Below are 8,389 nucleotides of genomic sequence, written 5' to 3'. Positions count from 1 at the left end.
TTATGCCTATAGGGGTCTCCCAATATATACGCGACGGTACGTGGGAGCACAATCCGTACTGGCGCTATCGTCCATCAGGAGGAATCACCCACCATCCACGAGATCGACAGTCACCAGGCTTTACGACGCCAGAACACGTCTCTAGCCTAGACCTCTATGTTGTGTGTTATGTTGCAAAGCGTTGTTAAGTTCATTCAATTTATTTTAAGTTGATCTTTTTAGAAGTTTGCCTTTCAAGGTTCACCACGAGATGTATGATACAATTCCTAAATGCAGTCTAAAGATGATAAGCAAGCTTTATATCTTTTCAACTTTGAAAATCCTAGCTACTAAGGGAAAAGAAAGACACCATCTTTTCTCAAAGAGCAATCAGCACACTCTAATGCACTTTTCCTAAATCAAACATGCAAACTATCAAAATGCAAATGCACAATGCAGGTGTTTGTTTTCCGCTTTCTTAGTATTGATGCCTACACAGAAAGCTTTTTGTACAACTTTGAATTTGCTTTTAAATGACAAATACAAACAAGTTTGCTTTTTCGAAATCAGAGAGGGTAGAAGAGATTACAACACTTAACGATTTTCGAAATGAAGACTTGTTTCGACACTTAAAAGAGACAAAATCAAACCAATAAGCAAAAGCAAATGTATAATCAACTGTAAACAGCCAATGAACTCTCTGCTAAGATCACAATCAACAGATCTGAATCAAGGGCTACAGGATGATTATTTCACTCATGCAAAGGAAAACTGCAAATGATGCCACAAACACATAAAAACACTCACAGTCTTTTTGTACAAAAGGAGGCGGAATCTAAGCAGAGAAAAGGAGTTATCAGACTGGTACCTATGCTGGTTACAGGCTGCAAAAATCAGAGATCAAAACAAGGCAAAACAGAGCAGAGAACCCCAGCTGCAAAAGGGCAAACTGGTTCAGCGCAACCTCAACACAGGGGTTTTGAAATTCAGCGCAGGTAACCTTCACGGGACCTACGTTGAAATGCAGAATCCCTTCACTGGGTCTGCGCTGAAGGAGAAACTCTCGTTTCTCACTGGTTCTGGGTCACAGATTGCTATTTAATCTACTGTTTCAGGCCAAATAAAAGCAACAAGCAAGGTGCAATCAAAGGGATGCTTTGAGGGAGTACTAAGATCTATCACAAAGGATCATCAAATCATTTGTGAGTCCATTGTTCAGATCATAGACAAGTCCAGTGATTGGATCAAAGCAGCAACTGTCTACTTTGCATCTGGGAATAGCAGATGCAGTTCGATTGTTGCTGTCGAGTCTATGAAACAAACAATGATGGAAACACAAATAAAATGACTAAACAAATGTCCCCAGTGGAGTCGCCAATTTGTTGTGGGGAAAAATGCCTATGCAGGACGATCCTATCCACCTAAGGTGTGACAGTGCCTTAGCAACAAACAGAGACAGCTATTCTAGTATTCTTCCTTTATGAATTAAGAATGAAGAGAGATGGATGGACTAACCGGTGTCTTCCGTTTGTCCCTCGATCCGATTTCTCTTCTCTTTGAGAGTTCCCAACTACTTGCCTTCTTGCTCGCCCAGCTTCAAGAGGTTTCTGCAAGATCACAAGAAGAGAACACTACACAAGACATGGATTCATATTCATAACTAGTTCAGGATTAGAAATAAACTAAACATACTAATGCAATCATACATCAAAAATACATCAGTATATAGGAGAAACCAAGATAGCTTTATTGATGAATAACAAGGTTCAGGAAGAGATACAACCCAGAGGGTTCCAATCCAGCATCTCCTTCCCAGAAAATGGAATTCCTATCTTCACCCCCTTCAAAGCATTAAGCACCCAATGATTCCAATCTCAAACCAACAACAATTCTTTGCAATAACAAAATTCCAGCCTCTAGATCTCATGGATGAGAGATCCATATATAGATGTTTGGAGAGAGGATGAGTCAGCTTGAGATCTGACTAGTGTCCTCTCCCTCTGTCAGTTCTTGATTCCACTTGGAGGTTCTTGCTTCCACTTGGAGATTTGGAACCTCTTACTCATCACCAGTCGAATTCCCTGAGGCAAGTGTCATTTTGGAAGCTTCCTGGGTTCTGACACCTTGAGAAATGAACTTGCCACATGTCCACTCTCGCTCAGCGCAGGTAGCCAGTGTTGCCTTTGACATTTAGCGCAGGTAGCCAGTGTTGGCTTTGACATTTAGCGCAAACAGCTAGTGGAGCCACTGAATTGATCCTGAATTGACTTGTTTTTGAGCAGTTTCTGGTGGAGAACTTCTGTGAATTGCTGTGGTTTTTTAGCCTTGTTCCTCTAGGGGTAGGAACAACATGTTTAGGGACTTTGGATCCCTTAGATTATGGACATTTCATGCTCAATGTTGTAAGGCACAAAAATGTCTATAACACCACCAATTCCATAAAATGAAAACCCTTCATCTCAATAAGAATTGTCATAGGAAGGTTCAATGGAATCTCAAAATGTAGAACCTCTTAAGGAAAGCTAGGAAGATTAAGCTAAAGAGGATGAGATACAAAAGTAATTAGAAACCTATATCCATAAAAATTAGGAAAGGCATGAACAAGAAATATCTCATCAAAGACAAAGGAAATTTGGACAACAATGGCAAATAATAAAAAATCTCCTTCAATGGCATATGCAATGATGACAAGAATCCATACCTATAATCCAACTTAGTCATGCAGTTTTTTTATTTATTTATTGTGTCAACAATTTGTCATAATTTACTCATGTAAGAAATATAGGGATGAAGTTTTTGTGATAAGTATTTTAAATTTTTGGAAAATAAGGAACTAGATTTTTTTCTTCAAACTCAAGGCTAGTGATTTTTGTAATACCACTTGTTGCATGCTGCCGCCACACATTTTACCTTAATAAAATTTACTAGTTATTATTGAAAAAAATGACATTTTCAGGGTAAATAGGGGAAAACTATTAGGGAATGTTGTATCCAAGGTATTTGTATTGACCACACAAGAGCACAATATATATGATCCATTATTCTGCCAAAGGATAAGGAGGAATTATAATCATTCTTACACAAAATTAATTTCATAAGAAGATTAATTCCAAACTTTGTTGAAATTGTTACACCTATGGACGATTTGATTAAGAAGGACACTATATTTACATATAATGATCAAAGTAGAAAGTCTTTGAATGATATTAAAGAAATTATAACATCTCTGCCTATCTTCATTAGCCCATATTTTTCCAAAGATTTCATCATTTACTTTTTGGCTTCCCAAGATACTATTGTCATTGTACTCTTACAAAAGGATGACGATGGAAATGAGAACATATTTCATTTATGAGAAAGTTTCCTTAAGATGCATAATGGAGATATATTGTTAATGAAAAGAAAGCATATGCCCTTGTCAAAATTTTGAAGCATTTTAGAGATTATGTTGGGTATAACAAAATTATTGCATATATCATGCAAAAGGTGTGCTAACTTAATGATTTTGTCTGGGAACTAGGGGAAAATCAGTCTCTAAGATACATGAGTATGATATCAATAATAGACATAAGAAGATAGTCAAAGGACAAGGTTTAGATGAGATGTTGACCAAGGAAAATGAAAGTTTCCTTCATTTAGGACAAAGTGAAAGTTGAAAGTGACAATTGGTACTGTGATATTATTTATTATTTGAAAAATTTATCATGTCCTCCTCACCTAGTCAATGATCAAAATGTATTAAGACTAAATCCAAAAAGTATTACTTAACCCAAGATGGACTTGGTTGCAAAAAAATTGATGCAATAATACTTAGATGTTTTAATCATGAAGAAGAAAAGTTGACAATAGATTCCCATTCACATTTTTGTGGAGGGCATTGTAGCAAGAACTAACACCCATAATATTTTAAGGGTAGGTTATTATTGGCCTACAATTTTCACTGACACTCACAAGTATGTTAGGTTGTTTCAACCTTGCCAGTTATTTGCTAGAAAGAAGCAGTTCCCTACTTTACCCCTAAAGCATGTTATAATTGAAACACCATTCCAACAACATGGGTTACATTTTATTAGGGAACTCAAAAGAAATTCTAATAATGGACATTAGTGGATCTATTCCCTATTAAATTTTTCACTATGTGGATGGAAATTATATCTACCAAAAAAACCAATGAAGAAGTTGTGATAAATTTCTTAGAGGATAAAATAATAACAAGATTTGGAGCACCAATCAAGATTGTTATTAATAATGCTAAAGCCTTCAATTTTGCAACTATGTCTACTTTTTGTTTCAAATATGGAATTGTGTTATCCCTTTATTATAAATATTACCCATAGGGAAATGGATTCGATAAGTTGAGCAATGAGAACATTATGAATATTATAAAAAATACAGTTAGAGAAAATAAAGATAGTTGGGATGAAAAGATAAAGTATACACTATTGGTTAGCTACACCATTATTAATTCATTGATTGGAAAAAACTTGTTTGAGCCAGTATATGGACTTGAACCCAAGTTTCCCATTTATCTCCAATCACTTATCTTCCAATGTATACAATCTAGAATGTTATTATGTTCACCTTGTTTCATAAGGACACTTGTTATACCCTTACAAAAAACATCAACAACATTGTCATCATCCAATTTGTCTTCAATCTTAATAAAGTTATCTAGGATTGCAAAAATAGTTCTATATCTAGTGATATTGTCACTACAACCACTATCTAGCAAGCAAAGGTCTTTGATACTCTCTTTGGAAACATCAAAATTAATAAACATAGACTCATAAGTACTTTGATAATGTTTTAGTACCATTGACCAATAATAACCATTAGTGAGTTCAAGTGACTTTACTTCTATTGCAAATAATAGATCACTTATTGTTGTATCAAGATAATAATGCACAATCTATGGACTTGTTTCTAGATAAAATGAATAATGTTACAAGATTGCTATGTGATGTTTGGAAAACTAAGAACTCAACTCAATGAACCAATACAAGGAAATGCTCATCGATATGTTTAGGTTCTTCTAAATAATTTTAGTGCCATGAAGCAAGATTCACTACATGGAAACCACCTTGCTTAATGTTATGCCATGCATATTGAAGGATACAATGTCAAAAAAATGGGAAAGCGGGGCATTACAAACCAACCAACCATCCAACCCAATGCTCACACCCCAAAGAACACAAGCCAATGCACTATGTTGAAGGGAGAAAGACATATGGCTTGTATGGACCTGCACAACCTTCAGATTTCTTAAGGAATGCATGTGGCCTCACAAGCATCTTCCAGTTGCTAGGTACGACTTATGTGCATACATGGACAATAATAGAACTTGGTATGTCTTCTCTCAACAATAAATATGCTTTACAACAAAATTAGAAACTAGCCAAATTTATGCAACAACATAGTGATGGTAAGTATATATCTTTGATCAAGGAATAAATTGAACAAATGGTGATTAGAGAGTTGTTGGAAATTGTTATGTGCTAATGATGAATGAAATTATTATATAAATATAAAATTTACAAAGCTACAATAGAGATCGAATTTTTCAAACATTAAAATAACTAGAAAACCATTGAAATACAAATTATTTATAGGAAAACTAAATTTTTAGGAACATTAACATAAACACAATCGAAAATTCTTCATTTTAACCATGAATTCAACTACAAGAAACATATTAAGCATAGCAAAAAACAACAACAACTCATACACAATAGCTTCTATTTGTCATTCTTAATTGCCACCATTAACATAGTTAGAGTAGCAACATTACAAAAATTAGAGCAACATGATCTCTCACATATAATTTACTCAACAATCACAAAAAAATCCATACATAATGACACCATATTTACCCTAGAAACCAAAATGGGGAAATGAACTTTGAATGGTTCTTTAGTTCTCTATTTTAACAATTGGTAATTACAATACATCTCATGGCTCTCTATACATACTTCCCTTGTTTTGCTAAATGATCCCATAAAGTCAATTTATAATGAGATATAGGAAGGTTAGGGGGTAATGGTTCCCATTACTCTCTCTCTTCTCCTCTCCTATTTTAGTTTTCTTTTTCGTTTTATTTAATTCTTTTTTCTTTGTCCTACTTATTTTGTTTACATGTGCATTGTTCTTTATAATTTATTTAGCCTTCATTAATTATTGAATTACATTTGTAGGTACTAAGTCAATTATTGAATTCCATTTGTAGGTACTAAGTCAATAATCATTCACCTGTTGCAATCCATTTTGTATGGCACCTACTCATTGAAAGCCTTTTTCGATCTCCAAAACTCTAGAGGGAAAATCTTGATCAATGTGTCTTCTATCTATTTCTCTAGAACATGGGTTTAACTCTAGCACCTAGCTACAACTCTATCTTTGACTCATACTTATAGATATTAGCTCTACTTTTGACTATGGCTTTGACTCTAGTTCCTAACTCAATAAAATCTAAAAATGTGTGATGTCCAAGGTTCATTAAGATGTTAAAGATATCTAAGAATTAAGAAGAATGTTCATGTATGTTACCTTTTTGTATGGTGTAATGGATAAGTTAGTTTGAGTTTTACTTGACTCTTTAAATATTTAGTGATAAGCACTGAATAAATGGCTAAAAGTATAGAAATTGTAATTTCTTTAACTTCTTATGACACTGTTGGTATGAGCATAAACAAAGCAAGTCACAATATATAATATTTTGGAGCTGTTTTTAAGTGCGATTTTTTGGAGTTTTTGGTGATTTTTAGCCAGAATTCAACAAGAAATTTTGTGGTAAATCTTGAATTGTGTTGTTTAAACTGGTTTTTTGACAACATATATAGATTGAGCACCCTGAAAAACCCTTTGTGGCACTTTGATTATGCAAAATTCATCCATCAAATTTATGATTTCAATAAATTTCTATGAATATTAAAAACTCAACTTGATAGCATAAAAAATATTAAACTTTTAGAATTCACTTAAATTTATAATTTCACATGGCGTGCATGATGCAATGGTTGGGGCGGATGGCTTTCACACCGCCCAGCCAAGTTCGAATCCTGTGGAGGTTGTAAAATGAGAAGTTGTAGAATGAGAGGGTCCCGGCCAAGCTTACAAAAAAAAATTTATAATTTCAAAAACAAATCCTCGACCGATATTCAAAAAAAATCCGTGACCGATAGTCAAAAACTCAACTGAATAGCACAAAAGGTATTGATCTTTCGATCTATTGTGCTGTAACTTGCGGTATCCCGGATACTGTTACTCCCTTCTCTCATAAATTAAACATGCCTCGGAAAAAGAAGTTTCTACTCTCATAAATTAAATATGCTCGGAAAAAGAAGTTTCTTCTCTCATAAATTAAATATGGCTCGGAAAAAGAAGTTTCTTCTCTCATAAATTAAATATGGCTCGGAAAAAGGGGAAATTTTCAAATTCTTTCTTCCGTTGCCGGGATTTGAACCCGGGTCGCCTGGGTGAAAACCAGATATCCTAACCGGACTAGACGACAACGGAGGTGTTACTTCGGTCGAGGTCTATCAAATTCAATATATCACCCGCAACCGCTATTTTATTCCTGTCGACTTAACTAGTTCCGGCAAGTTTCCACTGAGCGCAGTATGCGCAGGAGCAATAAACCGCCTTTGATGTTACTTATAAGTTTCCACTGAGCGCAGTATGCGCAGGAGCAATAAACCGCCCTTGATGTTACTTATATCAGATGTGAAGTAAGTGTATGTCATGTTTGTGAGCACAGAACGAGGGTTTTGATATTGTATAATGGGGATGATATTTGATGTAATAAACTCGGGTTTTAGAGGGAAAATTTTAATATTAAGGGTTATCGGTTTTTAAAGCGAAAAAATAATTATAAGGGTTATTGATTTAGTTATTATTGATATAATTTAATATTTTTTTAATTTGATTTTGTTAAAAAAATTGAAAAAGGTTGAATTTGTATAATAATATATATATATATATATATTTTTAAGCTTGAATTTATTTATATATTTAAAAATATAATTTATTATAATTTTATTAACTATTACATATTTATATATTATTACAAATTATCAAAAAAAATATAATGGATTGACTTATCCAACTTTCAACACCTTAATGTATAGCCACATCATTGTATACGAACAAAACTAATTATGTAAAATAACAAAATTAATTATGTAAAATAACTTGTTAGTAGTGTAAAAATAAAAAGTTATGTAAATTTTGGATCATGTTACTTTATGTTACTTTCTATGTGATTTTCGCCGAAAATTCTTTAATAAAATTGATATGGATCATAGAAGTCTCAGTTTAATAAAAATAAACTTTTAAATAATTAGTTATCATTTTTATTCTAATTTTATTAATTATTAATATCTTTACCAATATTTCATCTAATATTCACTAAAGT

General features: G+C 33.5%; 1 non-coding gene across 1 annotated transcript; it reads right to left on the bottom strand.

The window, feature by feature from the left end:
- Nucleotides 1–7,417: 7,417 nt before the first annotated feature.
- TRNAE-UUC (transfer RNA glutamic acid (anticodon UUC)) lies at nt 7,418–7,491 on the bottom strand. The gene has a single exon. It is a non-coding gene; the product is annotated as a tRNA-Glu (tRNA).
- Between the last annotated feature and the right edge of the window lie 898 nt (nt 7,492–8,389).

The sequence above is a fragment of the Pinus tabuliformis genome, chromosome 3_2, assembly GCF_031772625.1.
Source record: "Pinus tabuliformis cultivar Carrire ecotype Pingquan chromosome 3_2, CPIR1, whole genome shotgun sequence".
In the NCBI taxonomy this organism is placed as follows: domain Eukaryota; kingdom Viridiplantae; phylum Streptophyta; class Pinopsida; order Pinales; family Pinaceae; genus Pinus; species Pinus tabuliformis.
This window is presented reverse-complemented; position numbering and strand designations above follow the sequence as displayed.